Source organism: Nicotiana tabacum, chromosome 24 (genome assembly GCF_000715075.1).
Source record: "Nicotiana tabacum cultivar K326 chromosome 24, ASM71507v2, whole genome shotgun sequence".
Taxonomy (NCBI): Eukaryota; Viridiplantae; Streptophyta; class Magnoliopsida; order Solanales; family Solanaceae; genus Nicotiana; species Nicotiana tabacum.
In genome coordinates this window covers 6,414,561-6,438,443 of record NC_134103.1, presented here as the reverse complement: position 1 = coordinate 6,438,443, position 23,883 = coordinate 6,414,561, and the positions used below count along the sequence as shown (strand labels likewise).

General features: G+C 38.8%; 1 long non-coding RNA gene across 1 annotated transcript; it reads right to left on the bottom strand.

Annotated features, from left to right (window-relative positions):
• Positions 1-2,023: 2,023 nt before the first annotated feature.
• LOC107809148 (uncharacterized) lies at positions 2,024-23,491 on the bottom strand. Its single transcript, XR_012706673.1, has 3 exons — positions 23,061-23,491; positions 18,922-19,047; positions 2,024-2,242 (listed from the first exon to the last, which is right to left on the bottom strand). It is a non-coding gene; the product is annotated as an uncharacterized LOC107809148 (long non-coding RNA).
• Positions 23,492-23,883: the final 392 nt, after the last annotated feature.

Here is a 23,883-nt window from a genome sequence, read left to right as displayed (position 1 = left end):
AAATGAGTTGACTATGGTCAACATTTTTAGTAAACGGACTCGGATCAGTATTTTGACAGTTCCAGTAGGTTTGTATCATGATTTGGGACTTAAGCGTATGCCCGAAATCAAATTTTGAGGTCCTTATCCCGAGATATGGAATTTTGATGAAAAATTAAAAGTTTAAGTTCAAATAGTGACCGGATGTCGAATTATGTGCAAACGACCCCGGAATAGAATTTTGATGATTCCAACTGCTCCGTATGGTGATTTTGGACTTAGGAGTATGATCAAAATTTTATTTGGAAGTCCGTAGTGAAATTAGGTTTGAAATGGCTAAAACAAGAATTTAAGTTTGAAAGTTTGACCGGGAAGTTGACTTTTTTGATACCAGAGTTGAAATACAGTTCCAAAAATTTCTAGCTTTGTTATGTCATTTATGACTTGTGTACAAAATTTGAGGTCAATTGGACTTGATTTGATAGGTTTCGACGTCGAATGTAGAACTTAGAAATTCTAAGTTTCATTAAGCTTGAATTGGAGCATGATTCGCGACTTTAGCGTCGTTTTATGTAATTTGAGGTTTCAAATAAGTTCGTATAATGTTTTAGGGCTTGTTGGTATATTTGGTTGAGGTCCCAAGGGCCTCGGGTGAGTTTTGGATTAACGGATCAAAAATTGGACTAAAAAAGCTGCTGCAATTTTTCTCTTCTGCTGAATATTCTGGGCTGTGATCGAGACCAAATATCGAGCCTAGGGTCAATGACCAAGGTCGAAGCCAGGGACGAGGCTCAGGATCGAGCCCAGCTCGAGGGTCATGATCGAGACCCAGACTCGATGCCATGATCGAGGGAAAGATCGAGGCCCAGGCTCGATGCCATGATCGAGAGCCTGTGAATGAAGCCACGATTGAGGCCTAGGCTTGAGGGCCATGATCGAAGCCACGATCGAGGCCTAGTTCTGAAGGTTTCCTGGGCAGAATTTATAAAAGAGGGCATTCATCTGATTCACCATTCTTAACCAATTGGAGCTTGTGCAGAGGCGATTTTCGATAGATTTTCAAGGAAAGACATTGGGGTAAGTGATTCTACTTCGGTTTTGGTCTATATACACAAATATATCATTGTTTTCACCATTTAAATTAGTGTTTTGAGATTGAAATTTGGAAAAGTTTTGAAATTTCATATAAACGAATTTTCGAGGTTTCTGTATCGATTCGAAGTCGGATTTGAGTAAAATTGGTATGATTGGACTCATAATTGAATGAGTTGTCGGATTTCATAACTTTTGCCGGATTCCGAGACATGGGCCCCACGGACGAATTTTTAATTAATATCGGGATTTTTATTGAAATTATAGTATTTTCTTATAGAATTGATTCCTATAAATTTTAATGATTGTATCGAATTATTTTTGGTTAGATTCGAGTCAATCGAAGTTGGATAATCGAGGAAAAGGCTTACTACTGGATTAAATTGGAGCAAGACGAGGTAAGTCTCTTGTCTAATCTTGTGAGAGGGAAATTACCTCATAGGTGATTAAATTAATAATTATTGCTAATTGTGGGGGCTACATAGGCACGAGGTGACGAGAGTCCGTGCGTAGCTACTATTAATGCTAAAGTTCGGGTAGTTTAGGACTCAAAAGCATGAATTACTTGTGTAAATTATATTCTTTACTTAATTAAATTATTTGATATATATATATATATATATATATATATATATATATATATATATATATATATATATATATATATATATATTGTGAATTGTTAGGGAAGATATTAAAGGATGAAAATCCCATATGCTTAATATTTCTGTTTAAATTAATTAATTGTTAAGAGAAATTGTTCTTCCTCCTGAATTTATTTTATAATAAATATACTCTCATTCCGGAGGTACATAAGAAAATGTCCTCCTTTCTTGTGGTGTCACGACCCCAAATTCTCTCCGTAGGAGGTCGTGATGGCACCTAGTCTCTAAGACTAGGTAAGCCTATCAATGCGAAAAAATCATAAATATCTTAAATAAATAAACTACAATTCAAATAATTACAACTCCCAAAACCCGGTAGAAATAAGTCACAAGCTTCTAAAAAATTATTCTCAATGTTTCTATGTATCAAGGTCTAAAGAAAAATAAGGAAGCAACATAAAATGATAGAAGGGGACTCCGGAGTCTGCGGACGCTGACAGATATACCTCGAAGTCTCCGTGCGCAGGTAACTCACTAACGTTTAGACTGATAAGATGTACCTGAATCTACACAAAAAAATATTCAGAAGCGTAGTATGAGTACACCACAGCGGTACCCAGTAAGTGACAAGCCTAACCTCAGTAGAATAGTGACGAGGTCAGGTCAGGCCCTACTGGAGAATAGATAATGACATGAAAAAATGTTTAAACAATTTAATAAGATAAAATGACTATGAAAAAGAATCAAATAGTATGTCACATTTAATGACACCAAATAATTGCAAATAATATCTCGTGGAATCAAAACAGAATTTCCTTTCAACTTTATGAAAATCACAACAATTAATCGAAGGCAACTATGGCCATAAATCAATATCAACAAGGGCACTACCGAGGTACCACCTCGTAGTCCTAAATCATAAATAAATTTACAATATCTCATTTCCTTATCTCACCGCGGGAGCCTTCAAAATTTATTTTAAAGAAAATATTTTTCCCAAAATAGCATCCAGCGTTTTAGCCATCCTTATCACACCGCATGACTTCTAGTAGTTTCCCCTACTAGCCACGCGTATCAAGCAACCCTTATCTCACCGCATGTGTTTCAATACCCAGACCTTATACCACCGCATGCATATCAATATCTCAATATATCACAATTTGCACCTCAAGTGCCCAATTATTTCAATTTGCCAAAATAAATCAATGATATTTTCCACAATAAAGAGCTCACGGCTCATGCCAACGTAAATCATCAATAATATTTTTCAACAATAAAGAGCTCACGGCTCCATCACAATGAGTACAAAAATCTTACAAAAATATTCAGGAATAAATAATTTAGCAAAATAATATTTCAAAATCTTTAACACGTTGCTTCACATTTAGTCCGTGTACACACTCATCACCTCGTGTACGTGACTTTCATCACATTACAATTAATACCAATCCTAGAAAAAATTTCCCCACACAAGATTAGACAAGTCACTTAGCTCGACCTGCTCCAATTTAACCAAGTAGTATGCTTTTTCCTCGATTTTCTGATTCCGGGCGACTCGTATCTAGTCATAATTAATTCGATACAGTCAACAAAAATTATAGAATTAATTCTATAAGAAAATACTACATTTTTCAATAAAAATCCGAAATTAACTCAAAAATGGCCCGTGGGGCCCATGTCTCGAAACTCGATAAAAGTTTCAAAATTCGAAGCCCATCAACCACAAGTCTAACCATACCAAAATTTTCAAAATCTGACCCCAACTCGACCATCAAAGCTTCAAATCTTATTTTCAAATTCCTAAGTTCCAACCCCCGATTTACACCTCAAAAACATGTAATCTAGTTGGATTATTTGATGATAATTCAATTGTAATGACCCAACCGGTCATTTTAACTTTTAGAACCCCGTTCCCTAAAATAAAACTTTCCGTAGGTGCTTGTAATGATTTATAACTTGCGGGGATGGTTGGTTCGAGATTTGGAAGTGTTTGGAGTGAAACCGGAACATTTAGTTCCTTAAGTTGGCCTTAAAGTGTTAAGCTTGACTTCGGTCAACATTTTTATAAAACGACCCCGGAATAGAATTTTGATGATTCTAACAGCTCCGTATGGTGATTTTGGACTTAGGAGCGTGTTCGAAATTTTATTTGGATGTCCGTAGTTAAATTAGGCATGAAATGGCTAAAAACAAGAATTTAAGTTTAGAAGTTTGACCGATGAGTTGACTTTTTGATACCGGAGTCGGAATCCAGTTCCAAAACTTTTCATAGCTCCGTTATATAATTTATGACTTGTGTGTAAAATTTGAGGTCAATCGGAGTTGATTTGATAGTTTCCGACATTGAATGTAGAAGTTGAAAACTCTTAGTTTCATTAAGCTTGAATTGGGGTATGATTCATGGTTTTAGCGTTGTTTGATGTGATTTAGAGGTTCGACTAAGTTCGTATGATGTTTTAGGACTTGTTGGTATATTCGGTTGAGGTCCCGAGGGCCTCGGGTGAGTTTCGGATGGTTAACGGACCAAAATTTGAGTTAAAAAGCTGCTGCAATTTTTCCTCTTCTGTTGGACATTCTGGGCTGTGATCGAGCCCAGATATCGAGCCCACGATCGAGCCCTGGACATTTTGGGCTGTGATCGAGCCCAGATATCGAGAACACAATCGAGCCCTGAGTCGAAGCCAGGGACGAGGCTTAGTATCGAAGCCTCGGTCGAAGGCAAGGCTCGAGGGCACGATCGAAGGCAAAGCTCGAGGGCATGATCGAAGGTAAGGCTCGAGGGCTAAGATCGAGACCCAAGCTCTATGCCCTAAGCGAAGGCACAACCTCGATGCCCTGATCGAAGGCACATGTTCGATGCCCTGATCGAGGCCATGACCGAGGTCCAGGCTCGAGCCTGTGATCGAAGCCGCGATCGAGGCCCAGTTCGAGGACCAGTTCCGAAGGCTGCTGGGCAGTTTTATAAAAAGAGGGCATTCGTCCCATTTGCCATTTTTAACGAACTTGAGCTTGAGCAGAGACGACTTTTGGCAGATTTTAAATGGAAAAATATTGGGGTAAGTGATTCTAACTCGGATTTGGTCTACATATACAAGTATATCATTGTTTCCACAATTTAATTAGTGTTTTGAGATTGAAATTTGGAAAAGTTTAGAAATCTCATAGAAACAAAATTTTGAGGTTTCGGTATCGATTCGGAGTCGGATTTGAGTGAAACTGGTATGGTTGGACTCGTAATTGAATGGGTTGTCGGATTTCATAACTTTCGCCAGATTCTGAGAAGTGGGCCCCGCGGGCGAATTTTTAATTAATTTTGGGATCTTTTCTTTAAAATATAGTATTTTCTTATAGAATTGATTTCTACAATATTTAGTGATTGTATCGAATTATTTTGGCTAGATTCGAACGAGATGGAGTTGGATAATCGTGGAAAAGGCCTTATAGTGGATTAAATTGGAGCAAGACGAGGTAAGTCTCTTGTCTAATCTTGTGAGGGGGAAATTACCTCATAGGTGATTAAAATTAAATAATTGTTGCTAATTGTGGGGGGCTACGTATGCACGCGGTGACGAGAGTCCGTGCGTAGCTACTATTAATGTTAAAGTCCGGGTAGTTTAGGACTCAAACCATGCCTTACTTATGGAAATTGTATTCTTTGATTTATTTATATTAATTGATATCTATATGAATATATTGTGAATTGTTAGATAAAGATATTAACGGATGGAAATCTCACAGGCTTGATTGTTTGTTTAAATCAATTAATTGTTAAAAGAAATTGTTCTCTACCCGAATTTACCTTATAATAAATATACTCTCCTTCCGGAGGCACATAAGAAAATGTCCTCCTTTCTTGTGGAGCGGGCCGAACGCCTCGGCAGAATAGATGCATCTATGGATCGCGCCGCACGTCCCTCGGCAGTGTACACGACACTCTGGATCGGGCCATACGTCCTCGACAGAAATTGTGCTTAATAATAATAATTACACGATACTTTAATAATATATTTCAGCTTGTGAAGCTAATTAATAAATTGGAAAATCCTTGAAATTTAATGAATTATTGTTCTTGCTTGTTAAGGAATTAATTGTTACTCCGGTGAATGAGGTTTAGTTGATACATTGGAAATTATTTGAATTGAGCAAGTTTAATTAATATATTGAGAATTGTTACATTTGAAGGAAATTTGATTATTTCTGCTGATTAAATAGGTTATTGTAAATTCTGTAAATCATGCTGATTTAAGTATCCAATTTTATTTCAGTTATTATTATTGACCCTTAGTGAGTGTCAAAGTCGGTCATCTCGTCTCTACCACTTCGAGATTAGGCTTGATACTTACTGGGTACACGTTGTTTACGTACTCATACTAAACTTGCTGCACTTTTTGTGCAGGACCTGAGGCAGGTACTAGTGGAGGACCTATCATTACATACCCACGTCATCCCGAGGCATAGTGGTGAGCTGCCTTTCTGAGCCGTTCTGCAGCTACCAGTGTCTCTTCTTATATTTATATTATGTCTACTTCATTTCAGACATGATTTGGAGTTTTGTATAATCTACTAGATGCTCACGCACTTGTGACACTGGGTCTTGGCACACACACATTGGTAGAAATTGGTATTTTATTATTTTCTTGGAATAAAAGTTTAACCAATGTACGTTTGACTTATTAGTTGACTTGCCTAGCTGTAGTGTTGGGCGCCATCATGACCTATAGGTGAAATTGGGTCGTGACAACATGGTATCAGAGCACTAGGTTCACGTAGGTCTCACAAGTTATGAGCAGACCTAATAGAGTCTTGCGGATCGGTACGGAGACGTCTGTACTTATCTTCGAGAGGCTATATGGTGTTAGGAAACTACCTTTCTTCATATTCCATCGTGCAATTAATGTAGTACTAAATATCATTCTCTTATTCTCTCACAGATGGTGAGAACACGCTCTAATGAGATTCCAGACCAGGGAAGAGCTACTCCCCCAGTTGCTAGAGGCCGAGGTAGAGGCCGAGGGAGGGCTCCAGCCCGTGGTAGAGGGCGAGGACGTCCCAGGACTGTTCCAGTTATGCCGCCAGTGGATCCAGCAGAGAATCCCATTATTGAAGAGCAGGGTGAGGTGCCTTTGGCAGAGCCAGCTCCGGTGGGCTTCACATCTGCACCGGGATTTCAGGATGTCATGGGTCGTATGCTGCGATTCATGGACAATATGACTCTGGCCGATTTATTTCCGGCAGACCCAACCACATCTTAGGCGGGCGGGGGAGCACAAACCCCTACCGCGCAGGCTCATGGACAGGCAGCTGCTGTATATCAGACCCAGGGTGCACTACCCGTGGGTGGAGTCCAGCCAGTGGCAGCAGCTACACCTGAGTCCAGGCTAGCTGTAGCCGCCGATCCTCAGAAACTATTGGACAGATGGACTAGACTACATCTTTCTGTCTTCGGGGGTGAGAGACATGAGGATCCATAAGATTTCATTGATCGTTGCAAGGATAGACTGTACAACATGAGGATATTGGAATCCCATGGGGTTGATTTTCCTACTTTTCAGCTAGAGGGTAGAGCCCGTAGATGGTGGAAGTCTTATGCTCTTGGCAGACCAGCAGATTCTCCTCCCATGACTTGGGACAGGTTCACCCGTATCTTCTTGGACAGGTATATTCCACCCTCCCAGAGGGAAGAGTTGCGATTTCAGTTTGAGCAGCTCCAGCAGGGTCAGATGTCAGTGACTGATTATGAGGTGAGGTTTTCTGAATTATTTCGCCATGCACTAATGATACTCCCTACTGAGGCGGAGAGAGTGCGAAGGTTTGTAGCCGGTTTACATACTGGTATTCAGGCCACTATGGCTCGAGAGGTTAAGATGGGTACTTCTTATGAGCGAGGTGTGGAGATAACCCGGAGGATTAAGGGTGTACGTCAGCGAAGACGAGAGCAGATTATGAGAGATAAGCGGTTCAGGTACTCTGGAGAGTTCAGAGGTGCTCCGTCCGGGGGCAGAGGTCAGTTTGTGAGGGGGCAGTCCAGCAGACCCCCATATCCAGCACCACCACCTCCTCGAGGTGCTCCAGTGCGACCTTATCTCAGTGCTATCCCAGAGAGTTCTTACCGCCCACCAGCTATTCAGGGTCCTCCCAGTGGGTATACAGGTCCCCAGGGCCAGACACTTAGTCAGCAGTCCATCGCACCGAAGAGTTGTTACGAGTGCAGGGATCCCAGTCACATGCGGAGGTTTTGCCCCAGGCTTCGAGGTAGACCAGTACAGCAGGGTCAGCAGCCTATGCTTATCGGGCCAGTTGCTCTACCAGTAGTCCGACCACTAAGAGGTGGAGGACAGGTGGGTAGGGGCCGTCCTAGAGGTGGAGGTCAGCCAGGCAGAGGCCAGACAGTTGGCGCTCCAGCTCGGTTCTATACTTTTCCGGCTATACCAGATGCAGAGGCCTCAGATGCCGTGATTACAGGTATTATTTCTGTTTTTGGGAAAGATGCCTCAGTATTATTTGATCCAGGATCTACGTATTCATATGCGCCATCTCTATTTGCTCCATTCCTGGGTGTTTCTCGTGAGTCCTTGAGTACTCATGTTTATGTGTCCACTCCTGTGGGCGATTCTGTTATTATGAACCGGATCTACCGGTCCTGTATTATTACATTCTGTGGTTATGAAACTAGAGCAGATCTCCTATTGCTTGAGATGACCGATTTTGAAATTATTCTGGGTATGGACTAGTTGTTTCCATATCATGCTATTCTAGATTGTCATGCCAAGAATGTTACCTTGGCTATTCCAGCATTGCCTAAGCTGGAGTGGAAGGGTTCGCATGTTAGTTCATTTAATCGAGTTATTTCTTTTATAAAGGCTCAACACATGGTTGAGAAGGGTTGTTTGGCTTATCTAGCCTATGTTCGGGATACTACTGCAGAGACTCCGGCTATTGATTCAGTGCCTGTAGTTCGGGAGTTCTCTGATGTATTTCCGTCATATATTCCAAGTATGCCACCTGATCGTGATATTGATTTCTGTATTGACTTGGCTTCAGATACCCAGCCTATATCGATCCCACCGTATCGCATGGCTCCGAAAGAATTGAAAGAATGGAAAGAACAGCTTGAAGAGTTACTAGCCAAAGGGTTTGTCAAACCGAGTGTATTGCCTTGGGGTGCACCAGTATTATTTGTGAAAAAGAAGGATGGAACAATGCGGATGTGTATTGATTATCGCCAATTGAACAAAGTCACTATTAAGAACAAGTACCCGTTGCCGCATATTGATGATCTGGGTGCTAGGGTATTCTCTAAGATCGACTTGAGGTCGGGGTACCATCAGTTGAAGATTCGGGATTTGAATGTTCCGAAAATTGCTTTCCGTACTAGATATGGTCATTATGAGTTTCTGGTAATGTCTTTTGGTTTAACTAATGCCCCGGCAGCGTTTATGGATCTGATGAACATGGTATTCAGTCCATATATTGACTCATTTTTCATCGTCTTCATTGATGACATTTTGATCTACTCACGTAGTAAGGAGGAGCATGAGCAGCTTATGAGAGTAGTGCCTCAGACAGTGCGAGAACAAAAGCTATATGATAAGTTCTCTAAATGTGAGTTTTGGCTAGAGTCTGTAGCATTTTTGGGACATATCGTATCGGGCGAAGGTATTAAAGTTGATCCCAAAAAGATTGAGGCAGTTCAGAATTGGCATCGCCCCACTTCGGCGACGGAGATCAGGAGTTTTCTGGGTTTGGCAGGTTATTATCGTCGGTTCGTGGAAGGTTTTTCATCTATTGCAGCACCTTTGACCAAATTAACCCAGAAGGGTGCTCCATTCCGATGGTCCGATGATTGTGAGGTGAGCTTTCAGAAGCTCAAGACATCATTGACTACAGCACCAGTGTTAGTGTTGCCTTCGGTTCGGGGATGTATACAATGTATTGCGATGCTTCGCGCGTTGGCTTGGGTTGTGTATTGATGCAGGAAGGGCAAGTTATTGCATATGCTTCACGTTAGTTAAATCCCCACGAAAAGAATTATCCGGTACATGATTTGGAGTTAGCTGCGATTTTTCACGCTCTTAAGATTTGGAGGCATTATCTTTATGGGGTGTCTTGTGAAGTTTACACTGATCATCGCAGTTTGCAGCATTTGTTCAAGTAGAGGGACCTAATTTTGACACAGCGCAGATGGCTGGAGTTACTAAAAGATTATGATATTACTATCCTGTATCATCAGGGCAAAGCAAATGTGGTTGCAGATGCCTTGAGCAGAAAGGCGGAGAGTATGGGTAGTTTGGCTTTCATTTCAGCAGAGGAAAGACCATTAGCCTCAGATATTCAATCCTTGGCTAACAGACTTGTGAGGCTGGATATTTCAGATCCCAGCCGAGTTCTTGCATGTGTTGTGGCCCGGTCTTCACTATTTGAGCAGATCAAGGCTCGCCAGTATGATGACCCAAACCTGGTGGTTCTTCGTGAAACGGTACTACGAGGTGGTGCCAAGGAAGTCACTATTGGTGCAGATGGTGTTCTACGACTCCAGGATCGTCTGTGTTCCTAATATGGATGAACAGAGGAAAAAGATCCTGGAGGAGGCACACAGTTCTCGATATTCTATTCATCCAGGTACTACGAAGATGTATCGTGACTTGAGGCAGCATTATTGGTGGCGACGAATGAAAAAGGACATAGTCGAGTATGTAGTTCGGTGTCTAAATTGCCAGCAAGTTAAATATGAGCATCAGAGGCCAGGTGGCCTACTTCAGCAGATAACCATACCAGAGTGGAAATGGGAACGAATTACTATGGATTTTGTAGTTGGGTTGCCACGAACCTTGAGGAAGTTTGATGCAGTTTGGGTGATTGTTGACAGGTTGACCAAGTCGGCATATTTTATTCCTGTTGTGACTACGTATACTTCAGAGAGGTTGGCCCAGATTTATATTCAGGATATAGTTCGGTTGCACGGTGTGCCAATTTCCATCATATCAGATAGAGGCCTTCAGTTTACTTCACATTTCTGGAGAGCAGTACAGAGTGAGTTGGGGACCCGTGTAGAGCTCAGCACAACCTTTCATCCGCAGACCGATGGACAGTCAGAGAGGACAATTCAGATTTTGGAGGATATGCTCAGGGCATGTGTGATTGACTTTGGAGGTCAGTGGGATCGTTTCCTGCCTTTGGCCGAGTTTGCTTATAATAACAGTTACCAATCCAGCATCGAGATGGCTCCATTTGAGGCTTTATATGGTCGGCGATGTCGTTCACCTATCGGATGGTTTGAGCGAGGTGAGGCTAAGTTATATGGTACTGATTTGGTGAGGGATGCCTTGGAAAAGGTAAAGTTGATTCAGGAGCGACTTCGTACAGCAAAGTCCAGACAAAAGAGTTACGCGGATCAGAAAGCGCGTGATATATCATTTATGGTAGGTGAAAAAGTTCTCTTGAAGGTTTCGCCGATGAAGGGAATTTTGAGATTCGGGAAGAAGGGCAAGTTGAGCCCAAGGTTTATAGGCCCATTTGAGGTGTTGAAACGAGTTGGGGAGGTTGCTTATGAGCTTGCATTGTCTCCCAGCCTATCGGGAGTTCATCCGGTTTTTCACGTATCTATGCTCCGGAAGTATCATGCCGACCTATCACATGTGTTAGACTACAGCACAGTTCAGCTAGATAATAGCTTGGGTTATGAAGAGGAACCAATTGCCATTGTTGATAAACAGGTTCGCCAGTTGAGGTCCAAGAGGATTTCTACAGTAAAAGTCCAGTGGAGGGGCCAACCAGTCGAGGAAGCGACTTGGGAGGCCGAGGAAAACATGCGGAGCAGATATCCAAACTTATTCAGTACTTCAGGTATAATTCTAAACCCGTTCGAGGAAAAACGTTTGTTTAAGAGGTGGAGAATGTAATGACCTAACCGGTCATTTTAACTTTTAGGACCCCGTTCCCTAAAATAAAACTTCCCGTAGGTGCTTGTAATGATTTATGACTTGCGGGGATGGTTGGTTCGGGATTTGGAAGTGTTTGGGGTGAAACCGGAACATTTAGTTCCTTAAGTTGGCCTTAAAGTGCTAAGCTTGACTTCGGTCAACATTTTTATAAAACGACCCCGGAATAGAATTTTGATAATTCCAATAGCTCTGTATGGTGATTTTGGACTTAGGAGCGTATTCGGAATTTTATTTGGATGTCCGTAGTTAAATTAGGCATGAAATGGCTAAAAACAAGAATTTGAGTTTAGAAGTTTGACCGATGAGTTGACTTTTTGATACCGGAGTCGGAATCCAGTTCCAAAACTTTTCATAGCTCCGTTATGTAATTTATGACTTGTGTGTAAAATTTGAGATCAATCGGAGTTGATTTGATAGGTTCCGACATTGAATGTAGAAGTTGAAAACTCTTAGTTTCATTAAGCTTGAATTGGGGTATGATTCATGGTTTTAGCATTGTTTGATGTGATTTAGAGGTTCGACTAAGTTCGTATGATGTTTTAGGACTTGTTGGTATATTCGGTTGAGGTCCCGAGGGCCTCGGGTGAGTTTCGGATGGTTAACGGATCAAAATTTGAGTTAAAAAGCTGCTGCAATTTTTCCTCTTCTGTTGAATATTCTAGGCTGTGATCGAGCCCAGATATCGAGCCCACGATCGAGCCCTGGACATTCTGGGTTGTGCTCGAGCCCAGATATCAAGAACATAATCGAGCCCTGAGTCGGAGCCATGGACGAGGCTTAGTATCGAAGCCTCGATCGAAGGCAAGGCTCGAGGGCATGATCGAAGGCAAGGCTCGAGGGCATGATCGAAGGTAAGGCTCGAGGGCTAAGATCGAGACCCAAGCTCGATGCCCTAAGCGAAGGCACAACCTCGATGCCCTGATCGAAGGCACATATTTGATGCCCTGATCGAGGCCATGACCGAGGTCCAGGCTCGAGCCTGTGATCGAAGTCGCGATCGAGGCCCAGTTCGAGGACCAGTTCCGAAGGCTGCTGGGCAGTTTTATAAAAAGAGGGCATTCGTCCCATTTGCCATTTTTAACGAACTTGAGCTTGAGCAGAGACGACTTTTGGCAGATTTTCAAGGAAAAAACATTGGGGTAAGTGATTCTAACTCGTATTTGGTCTACATATACAAGTATATCATTGTTTTCACAATTTAATTAGTGTTTTGAGATTGAAATTTGGAAAAGTTTAGAAATCTCATAGAAACGAAATTTTGAGATTTCGGTATCAATTCGGAGTCGGATTTGAGTGAAATTGGTATGGTTGGACTCGTAATTGAATGGGTTATCGGATTTCATAACTTTCGCCGGATTCCGAGATGTGGGCCCCGCGGGCAAATTTTTAATTAATTTCGGGATCTTTTCTTTAAAATGTAGTATTTTCTTATAGAATTGATTTCTACAATATTTAGTGATTGTATCGAATTATTTTGGCTAGATTCGAGCCAGACGAAGTTGGATAATCGTGGAAAAGGCCTTATAGTGGATTAAATTGGAGCAAGACGAGGTACGTCTCTTGTCTAATCTTGTGAGGGGGAAATTACCTCATAGGTGATTAAAATTAAATAATTGTTGCTAATTGTGGGGGGCTACGTATGCACACGATGACGAGAGTCCGTGCGTAGCTACTATTAATGTTAAAGTTCGGGTAGTTTAGGACTCAAAGCATGTCTTACTTGTGGAATTGTATTCTTTGATTTATTTATATTAATTGATATCTATATGAATATATTGTGAATTGTTAGATAAAGATATTAAATGATGGAAATCTCACAGGCTTGATTGTTTGTTTAAATCAATTAATTATTAAAATAAATTGTTCTCTTCCCAAATTTACCTTATAATAAATATACTCTCCTTCCGGAGGCACATAAGAAAATGTCATCCTTTCTTGGGGAGCGAGCCGAACGCCTCGGCAGGATAGATGCATCTATGGATCGCGCCGCACGTCCCTCGGCAGTGTACACGACACTCTGGATCGGGCCGTACGTCCTCGACAGAAATCGTGCTTAATAATAATAATTACACGATACTTTAATAATATATTTCAGCTTGTGAAGCTAATTAATAAATTGGAAAATCCTTGGAATTTAATGAATTATTGTTCTTGCTTGTTAAGGAATTAATTGTTACTCCGGTGAATGAGGTTTAATTGATACATTGGAAATTATTTGAATTGAGGAAATTTAATTAATATATTGAGAATTGTTACATTTGAAGGAAATTTGATTATTTCTGCTGATTAAATAGGTTATTGTAAATTCTGTAAATCATGCTGATTTAAGTATCCTAATTTTATTTCAGTTATTATTATTGACCCTTAGTGAGTGTCAAAGTCGGTCATCTCGTCTCTACCACTTCGAGATTAAGCTTGATACTTACTGGGTACACATTGTTTACGTACTCATACTACACTTGCTGCACTTTTTGGGCAGGATCTGAGACAGGTACTAGTGGAGGACCTATCATCACATACCCACGTCATCCCGAGGCATAATGGTGAGCTGCCTTTCTGAGTCGTTCTGCAGCTACCAGTGTCTCTTCTTATATTTATATTCTGTCTACTTCATTTCAGACATGATTTGGAGTTTTGTATAATCTACTAGATGCTCACGCACTTGTGACACCGGGTCTTGGCACACGCACATTGGTAGAAATTGGTATTTTATTATTTTCTTGGAATAAAAGTTTAACCAATGTACGTTTGACTTATTAGTTAGCTTGCCTAGTTGTAGTGTTGGGCGCCATCATGACCTATAGATGAAATTGGGTCGTCAATGATCTTCATAATTTTAAAAAATAATCCTTCACATTTAGTCTCTTTACACACTCATCACCTCGTGTACGCGACTTTCATCACATTACAATTAATACCAATCCTAGGAAAAATTTCCCCCCACACAAGATTATACAAGTCACTTATCTCGACTTGCTCCAATTTAACTAAGTAGTATGCTTTTTCCTCAATTTTTCGATTCCGGACGACTCGTATCTAGTCATAATTAATTCGATACAGTCAAGAAAAATTATAGAATTAATTCTATAAGAAAATACTACATTTTTCAATAAAAATCCGAAATTAATTCAAAAATGGCCTGTGGGGCCCATGTCTTGGAACTCGACAAAAGTTACAAAATCTGAAGCACATTCAATCACAAGTCTAACCATACCAAAATTTTCAAAATCCGACCCCAACTTGACCCTCAAAGCTTCAAATCTTATTTTCAAATCGCTAAATTCCAACCCCCGATTTACACCTCAATCACAAGGGGCTTACCTCAAGTTTTTCCGTGAAAACCTTGCTCAAAATCGCTCAACCCGAGCTTGAAATGCCCAAAAAATGGCAAAAGCTCGAAACCCTTCTGTTTTTGTATTGTCCGGGAATTTTCGCATATGCGGCAACTTGGCCGCTTCTGAGCCAACCGCATGTGCGGAAAAAGTCCCGTTGCGCAGGCCGCTTCTGCGCGCGTCCCTCCGCATCTGCACTCGCGCTGGTGCGGAATTTCCCTCGCACCTGCGACCATTGCCCCATAGTCCATTTGTGCATATGCGCTTGCCAGGCTCGCTTCTGCGAGCTCGCACCTGCGATAGAATTTCCGCAGGTGCGAATGCAGCAGAGGGCAGAAACTTCAGTTATTTCTTCTAAGTCCGAATTTGATCCATTAACCATCCAAAACTCACCCGAGGCCCCCAGGACCTCAACCAAATGTACCAACAAGTCCTAAAACATCATACGAGCTTAGTCGAGCCTTCAAATCACATCCAACAACACAAAAACATGAATCATACATAGATTCAAGCCTAATGAACTTTGAAATTTCTAATTTCTACAAATGACTCTGGAACCTATCAAATCACGTCTGATTTACCTCGAATTTTGCTCACAAGTCATAAATAACATAACGGAGATACTAAAATTTTCAGAATCGGATTTCGACCCCGATATAAAAAAGTCAACCCCTCGGTCAAACTTCCCAAAAATCAACTTTCGGCATTTCAAGCCTAATTCCACTACGGACTTCCAAATAAAATTCTGATCATGCTCCTAAGTCTAAAATCACCATACGGAGCTATTGGAATCATCAAAATTCTATTCCAGGGACATTTGCACATAATTCGACATTCGGTTACTATTTGAACTTAAACTTTTAATTTTTTATCAAAATTCCATATCTCGGGCTAGGGACCTCGGAATTTATTTCCGGGCATACGCCCAAGTCCCAATTCATGCTACGGACCTACTGGAACTTTCAAAATGCTGATCCGAGTTCGTTTGCTCAAAATATTGACCAAAGTCAACGCAATTGAGTTTTAAAGCTCTAATTCATATTTTTATCTATTTTTCACATAAAATCTTTCCAGAAAATTTTACGGACTGCGCACGTAAGTCGAGGAATGATAAATAGTAGTTTTCAAGATCTTAGAACACATAATTAATTATTAATTAAAAGATGACATTTTGGGTCATCACATGTGGAGCGGGCCGAACGCCTCACCATGATAGATACATCTATGGATCGTGTCGCACCTCCTTCGGCAGTGTACACGACACTCTGGATTGGGTCGTACGACCTCGGTAGAAATCGTGCTTAATAATAATAATTACACGATACTTTGATAGTTTATTGCAGCTTGTGAAGCTAATTGATAAATTAGAAATCTTTAAAATTTAAAGAATTATTACCCCTGCTTGTTAAGAAATTATTGTTATTCCTGTAAATGCGACTAATTGACAAATTTGAAATTTATTGGATTGAAGAAATTTAATTATTTCCGCTGGTTAAATAAATTATTGTTAATTCTGTGAATCATGTTGATTTAGATATTCTACTTTTATTTCAAATATTATTATTGACCCATAGTGAGTGTCAAAGTCGGCCATCTCGTCTCTAGCACTTCGAGATTAGGCTTGATACTTACTAGGTACACGTTGTTTACATACTCATGCTATACTTGCTGCACTTTTTGTGCAGGATCTGAGACAGATACTATTGGATGAACTATCATCGCACATCCTCATCATCCAAGGGCGTAGTGGTGAGCTACCTTTCTGAGCCGTCCTGCAGCTACCAGTGCCTCTTCTTGTATTTTTAATTCTATCTATTTTCATTTCAGACAGTATTTGGAGTTTTGTATAATCTACTATATGTTCATACACTTGTGACACCAGGTCTTGGCTCACACATTGATAGAATTTGGTGTCTTATTATTTTTATTGGATTTAAATTTTATTGATATATGTTTAATTTATTAGTTGGCTTGCCTAACTATAGTGTTGGGCACAATCACGACCTATAGGTGAAATTAGGTCGTGACACTTCACTTTTCCCAACAATGTCCAGAGGTTCACTGTCTGCTAGATAAATCTTCCCGAATTTTTCAGCAATATAATTATGCAGTAATTCTTTGCATGATGTAGAGTGAAAGTATGCACCTGAGTCCAAAATCCAAGATTCGACTGGACTGTCTGCACAACAAATTAGTGCATCACCCAATTGTTCGGCAATTGCATTTGCTGAATTATCATCCTTGTATTGATCGTTCTTCTTCTTCTTTGGCTCTCTACACTGACTACTGTAGTGGCCTTTTTTATCGCAATTCTAACACGTAATGTCTTTACGATTTTTGGATTGCCCTCTTCTCCTTGACTTTGATTTGCCACGACCATGACTTTTTTCTTTTTGGCTGCTTCTCCCCCTGCTTTCGATATTAAAAGAAGATCCTGGGGAATCACTTGATTCTCTTCGACGAATATCTTTGCTTAGAACCATGTCTCTAATATCATACTATTTGAGTTTGGTACTTTCCAATAAACTACTAATTGCAATTACTGTTGCAGACTAACTCTCCGGTAGAAATGATAGTAGAATCAATGCCCTGACTTCGTCATCGAATGTTATATTAACATAACTCAACTGAGTTAATATTACATTAAACTCATTGATATGTTCCGTAACAGATCCACTTTCTGTCATCTTTAAGTTGAACAATCGACACATGAAATAGACTTTATTTGAAGCAGATGGCTTCTCGTACATATTTGATAACGCCTTCATCAGGCCTGGAGTGGTCTTCTCGTTAATGATATTAAACGTCACATTTTGTGTTAGCGTCAAACGAATCACACCAAGTGCTTGGCGATCTAATAGATCCCAATCCGCTTTGGCCATAGTCTCAAGTTTTACCTCGGTCAAAGGTAAGTGTAATTTTTTCTCGTACAAATAATCCTCTATTTGAATTTTTCAAAATCCAAAATCTTTGCCATTGAACTTGTCAATCTTAACATTCCCTTCTTACGATGCCATTTTTAACAAAAATAATTTATGTGAATAGTGTTTGTGAATAGTAACAATGATCAATTGTGTCGCACTATTCTTGTGAATAGTACATGCACCAGTACTATACTATTCTACCAGAATTACACTGTCTGTGCTCTGATACCAGTTGCTAGGAAACGTGTTAGGGCTAATAGAAGGAAAAATATTTGAAAGAAAAAAGCAATAAATTGCACAAGACAAGACAAGATTTACGTGGTTCGGCAATTTTGCCTACTCCACGACCACAAAAAATAGTTCTTTATTAATTGAAGAGAGAAAAAAAAAGTTGAGGGATGATTTCCAAATGAAAATGCATACCCCTTTTATAGCCATTTGAATGTCCTGCCAAGGTAAGCGCTTACATCATACGGATGTCGATATAAGCGCATATATCATAAGAATGTCGATTTAAGCGCATACATCATAAGTTTATCTCTTTTTGATTTTTCTTTCTTTTGTTTTGTCCACTTTTGTTTCTTTCACATACAACAACAGGTTTGCTACTATCAATATATACACATGATAAAGTGAGGGATACACAGTTGGATCTGTTTTCTTTATGCATGCACTCATGTTGAATTAGATCTCTCTCTCTTTTTGATATGATGGTGTATGTGCTCTTTCATCTTGTTTCTGTTCCATGGCTGTTGTTAATGCGAGACGATTTCATCATTGAAATCTCATATCTCAGGGAGGTGTAATTTATCAGTATAATTTACCTAATTTTTACTAATTTGTATACTCCAGCATATCCTCATTATTAACACAATACTTCGTTTCCTAAACTCTCTCCCTCGGCCCTTTAATTCGTAGTGAAACAAAGGAGAAGAGGTCCCATATTGGCTTTTCATATTGTGCCTGGGATTAACTGAAGTTGGTGTACCTTTTTGCTACTCATAGATGTCATGTATTGAAACACACAGATAATATATTAGAATGTTACCTGATGATTTGTATTGTGCGAGATGATTTGTACTACTTTGCCAATACTTTTTCTGCTTTAATTTGCTTTTGCATGGACCGTTTTGTAGCTTCCGCCGCCAAAAGATATGCCACCTGATTCCCTTGCCTGAAATTACATGTTAGGATATCATTTTTTCTTCATTTAGTTTGTTTGGATGGTTGTTAAGTGTCGTTTTATAACGTATCATATTGTATTGTATCATTTGATAAATATAATATTTGGATAGATTGTATCGTTTGTCATTATTTCATGATATCACACACCAACAATATAAAGAATAAACTTGTAATATTATAAAGAAAAATTATGACACAATGTAAAATTACTATATAAAAAAGTAGGGTAAATGATAAAATAAAATTATTTAATAATAATGAAGGGTGAGATTGAGATAAAAAGGCAAGGTAATGACGCGACCACACCAAATTGGTTGTTACATAAAGTATCATATTTCGACGTTATGTAACGACGGATTAACGATACGATACAAGAAAATTTAAGTAACAATCAAAACAAACATCGTATTTAAAGTAATAATACGATACAATACAACGGGTAACAACCATCCAGACAAGAATGTTAACCGTTAGAATGGTTTTAACAATATCATTAGGAATTTCGAACGATAATTGAGAAAGATCCCAAGTGTTGTTACGATATAAATCTTTGATTTTTAATTTGAGATTTGTTTTCTTTTTATGAAGCGGTCCCGAAATACAGTGTCTAAGGCAGGGGTAGTTTCGAAACCATGTAGATTCTCGCTCTCAACTAAGATATGTAGGGAAGTTATCTGTAAATAATTGTTGAGCATCAAGTACGTAGTAGAATTGGGAAAAAGACCATGGATGGCAATACAATTAATTACTGGTTTTGTCGACAAGAGCGAGTTGCTCCAGTGGTGAACACTCTTCACCTCCAACCAATAGGTTGTGAGTTCGAGTCACACCAAGAGCAAGGTGGGGAGCTCTTGGAGGGAGGGAATAAAAAAAATAAGAAAAAAGAAAAAAAAATTACTGGTTTCGCCGAAAGTGTCTTCTTACAACCAATAGGTTGTGAGTTCAAGTCATCCCAAGAACAAGGTGGAGAGTTCTTGGAGAAAGAGAATAAAAAAAAACGATTAGCCGAAAGTGTTTCTTTCCAATTCTACTAAGAGTAATACTTGGCAGTTCATCCCCAGTTCAGCTAGGAGTCAAATTTGGCAGTATATTCAAATTGTATCACCATAAAAAATGGCGAAACCTGTAGAATACTACTTTTTTATGGTATTACGGTTCGACTCCGAGTTGAATTGTGAATATACTGCCAAATATTACTCTTAGTGGGCTTTTGGACATGGGAATTGTAAACTTCCGGAAAAAGTTTAAAAGAAAATTCAAGCGAAAATGATATTTGAAAATTAGAGTTACGTTTGGACATGAATTCAATTTTTGGTTATTTTTAAATTTTTGTGAGTGATTTGAAGTGAATTTTGAAAAATGACTTTTTGGAGTTTTTCAAATTTTTGAATAATTTCAAAATTCATTTTGAAGTGAAAAATTAAAAATTTTATGATCAAACACTGATTTTGGAAAAAAAGTAAATTTGTTTTATGTCCAAACGGCACCTAAAGTAGAATTAAAAAGAAGACTCACTTTCCTAACTTTTTTTTTATGGTATTACAAATTGAATATAATTTGATACCTAGTTGAATGGAAAAAGGAGCATAGCTTAAGGTCTTCAAAATGGAAGGAGTTCTCAAAAAATTGAGTGATGTTGCAAAAATATCAACAAAAAGTATTCAAAAGAGGCGTATTCTGTGAATGAAGAAGAGGCGTCGTTGTAGAGTTCAACTTCCAAATGACATAATAATATTTCAGATACTAACATGGCTCCCTGCCAATCTTTGATGCAATTCACGTATGTTTGTAAAGCTTGAAACAATACGACATGATTCCAACTTTATTAAATTCCACATTTTTCGTGGTCCCTCAACCACCCACTTTTTGTTTGAACTACATATTTTTCCTCCTAACCCTCTAAGATCTTTTCAGCGTAATACACAACGTTTAGAAAAATTATCTGTACAACTCGTTCCCCGTCATTATTTAGCGACAAGAGTTAAGTTCCTTATGTGCTCAAATCAATGCAATGGCCTTGTTTGTATTTATAACAACTATAAGGGGCGTTTGGTAGGGTGTATAAGAATATTTATGAATAAGGTGTATTAGTAGTGCAGAGATTAGTAATGCATGGGTTAATAATACGAGTATTAGTTATGCAGAGATTATTTCTTATCCACTATTTGGTGTGATGTATTAAAAATTAAAATGCATTACATAATTTTTAAGAAAATTAATTGTTTACAAAAAGGCCATTCATATTCTTTTGCTTTAAGGGTTTTTAAGAATAATTTTGCCTTTAACCATGCAATTGTATGCATTAATAGTCTTGGTATTGCTAACACCACGGTTTGGTACGTATTAGTTATACATGTGATAATACAAAATAGGTTGTATAACTAATACTTGCATTAATAATACATAGGGTGCAAAAATATACCAAACAAAAGATTATTAATACCAAAAGTTAATTCACGCAATAAAATTTACTTATGTAATGTCACCACGTAGGAGATGAAAGCTCTGCCATCCTCTCTCATAAACTTTTTTTGGGAGGAAAGTTATTCTTATTTGTTTCTGGGATTTTATCCGATCATGGAACAATACAAATTGCTTTATGTTTGTCATCACGAAGATCGACCAAAAATCAAGATTCTAACTCTAGGAACCATGTTGTGGTAATTTTCCTTTTACCTGTCCATTTTAACAAGTCGAGATTTATTATTTTCTTTTAATATTACCCTTAGTATTAACTATTAAGTACGTACCAACACTCCGCTAATTTATTAGAGTTATTATAACTTTAATAACCATTAACAAGGGTAATTTAGTAAAACAACACCTTAAAAATAATTTTGGGGGCGTGCCTATCTCAATAGAGGACTCGGTAACAAGGTATGGAGTGAGTATAACTAAAAGAATAATTTGATTTTAGTGTCCTTATTTATTCTTTGATCTCAAGTTATTATTATTCATGCTTTCACTAATTAATCTCTCTCAACATTTGTTAATAAAAGGGTATAGGTGAAAAACTTAATTAACTCTTTCTTGATTTTTATAAAATGACGAGTATTTTAGACCAATTTTTTTCAGCAAATTAATCGTGACAACTAAAAAGGTATTAGCTAATCGACTGAACACCCTGCCACAACTGTCACACCCCTTTTTTCACCTCACTAACCCCTATTTAAAAGAGATAAATTGATTTTGTAAAGCTCAAAAGGGTTTTCAAATTGAAAGTGACAAAAAATTGTGTTTAAAAGATTTTTCAGAGTCGCCACCTGACATTTGGTTTCGGTGTGCCAGGTGGGGTTTTTAAAATAATAATTTTCCTTCAAAACACATTTGACTCTAAAACTGATTGCACCAGAAATTCTAGGTAAGGGGGTTCATTTGACTCGGGGAGAAAGCGTTAGGCATTCCCCGAGTCCCGTGAAAGTCACAGTTGCATACACGATCTAGTTGGCTTTAAAGAATACTCAAATTGAGGCAGAAACATACAAAACCAAAAATAAACATAAAAGAGGTTCGAGGTCGTCCCCGCCTAATAAAAGAAAATAAAATAAGAGGAAAATACTAAAAGTCTATACAATGCTCACTCCACGATGTCCGTCACAGCCTCCAATTACATTCATCACGGGACATACCTCGGATAAAATAATAAACTACGGGACAACCTCTAACCTCAAATAAAATAGAAAGTCCTAAAATTTGACTACCCAGGTGTTATCGGCCTATCATACTCCTAGCGATCTAATTAAATAAAATAAAATGACAACAAGAAAAAAAATCCAAAGTCTAACATTATGTTCGAACTCCCATGGCCCAAGTTCATTTAATCAGAAATGTCCTCTACGTGCACCTACTGTCTCCATTCTACTAATCATGTCAACATGTATTCACATTCACACATAAATTTGCAAGTCATTCACAAAATGACAATTAAAGCATGGATTCCAAACAAACACAAACAACTCACGGGAGATAAATCAAAAAACAGAGGAAAGGGAAGGAATAAACCTTTGACGAATCTTCCTTTTATATTAAACAATAGAGCTCCAAATCAAGTGCACATCAACGGTTGCTTCAAGCTCACGAACCCAGACCGGAAACCTCGAATCAAACACAACCTCGGATGACCTCCATTTTTAAAACCAAAATTTGAAGGACAGTACTTTCGTTCGTCTCTTTTAGTGCATCATCAAACTCACGTAGCCTCTCTGTAACGTTTTTCCTTTTCTTTTATTGAAATTCTGGTCGTTCCCTTCTCACCCTCGTTCTCACTATATCGTTCCCTCTGCTTCTCTCCCTCTCGTCACTCTTTTCCCTATGTTCAGGTGAATTCTCTGCTGGTCCCTTAGAGATTGAAAGAAAGAAGATCGAAAAATTCAGGAGGGGGAGGCGGTTGCCCTAGGATAGTCTGTTCTCTGCCCTGCTGCTGCCCCAAGTCCCCTGGGGTTTGGGGTGTTAATTTGATTTTTATATGGTGGTGGGGAGTAAGTATTGGCCATTGGATTAAACATAATGAGTGGCCAAAATTTAATCTTGCATTTAAGTGGAGAGTCAGATAATGGAACTGGGCTGGCCGAATTTGGACCTATGTTAAATGGAGTTGGACAAAAAATGGACCTTTTAAGACAAGAATCAACCCAAAATCCATTCTTTTATTGAAAATAATAAAATACTAATTGACTTTAACCGAATTAAAATTAAAAGTGAAGCCAATCCCCTTTTTATTTTATTTTTTCGTATTTTTCCAAAGATTATATTAAGGTAACAGTAGAAACGATAGGTTAAAACCATAGCAAAATTCACTACAAAAAGAAACTAATGATATTAAATA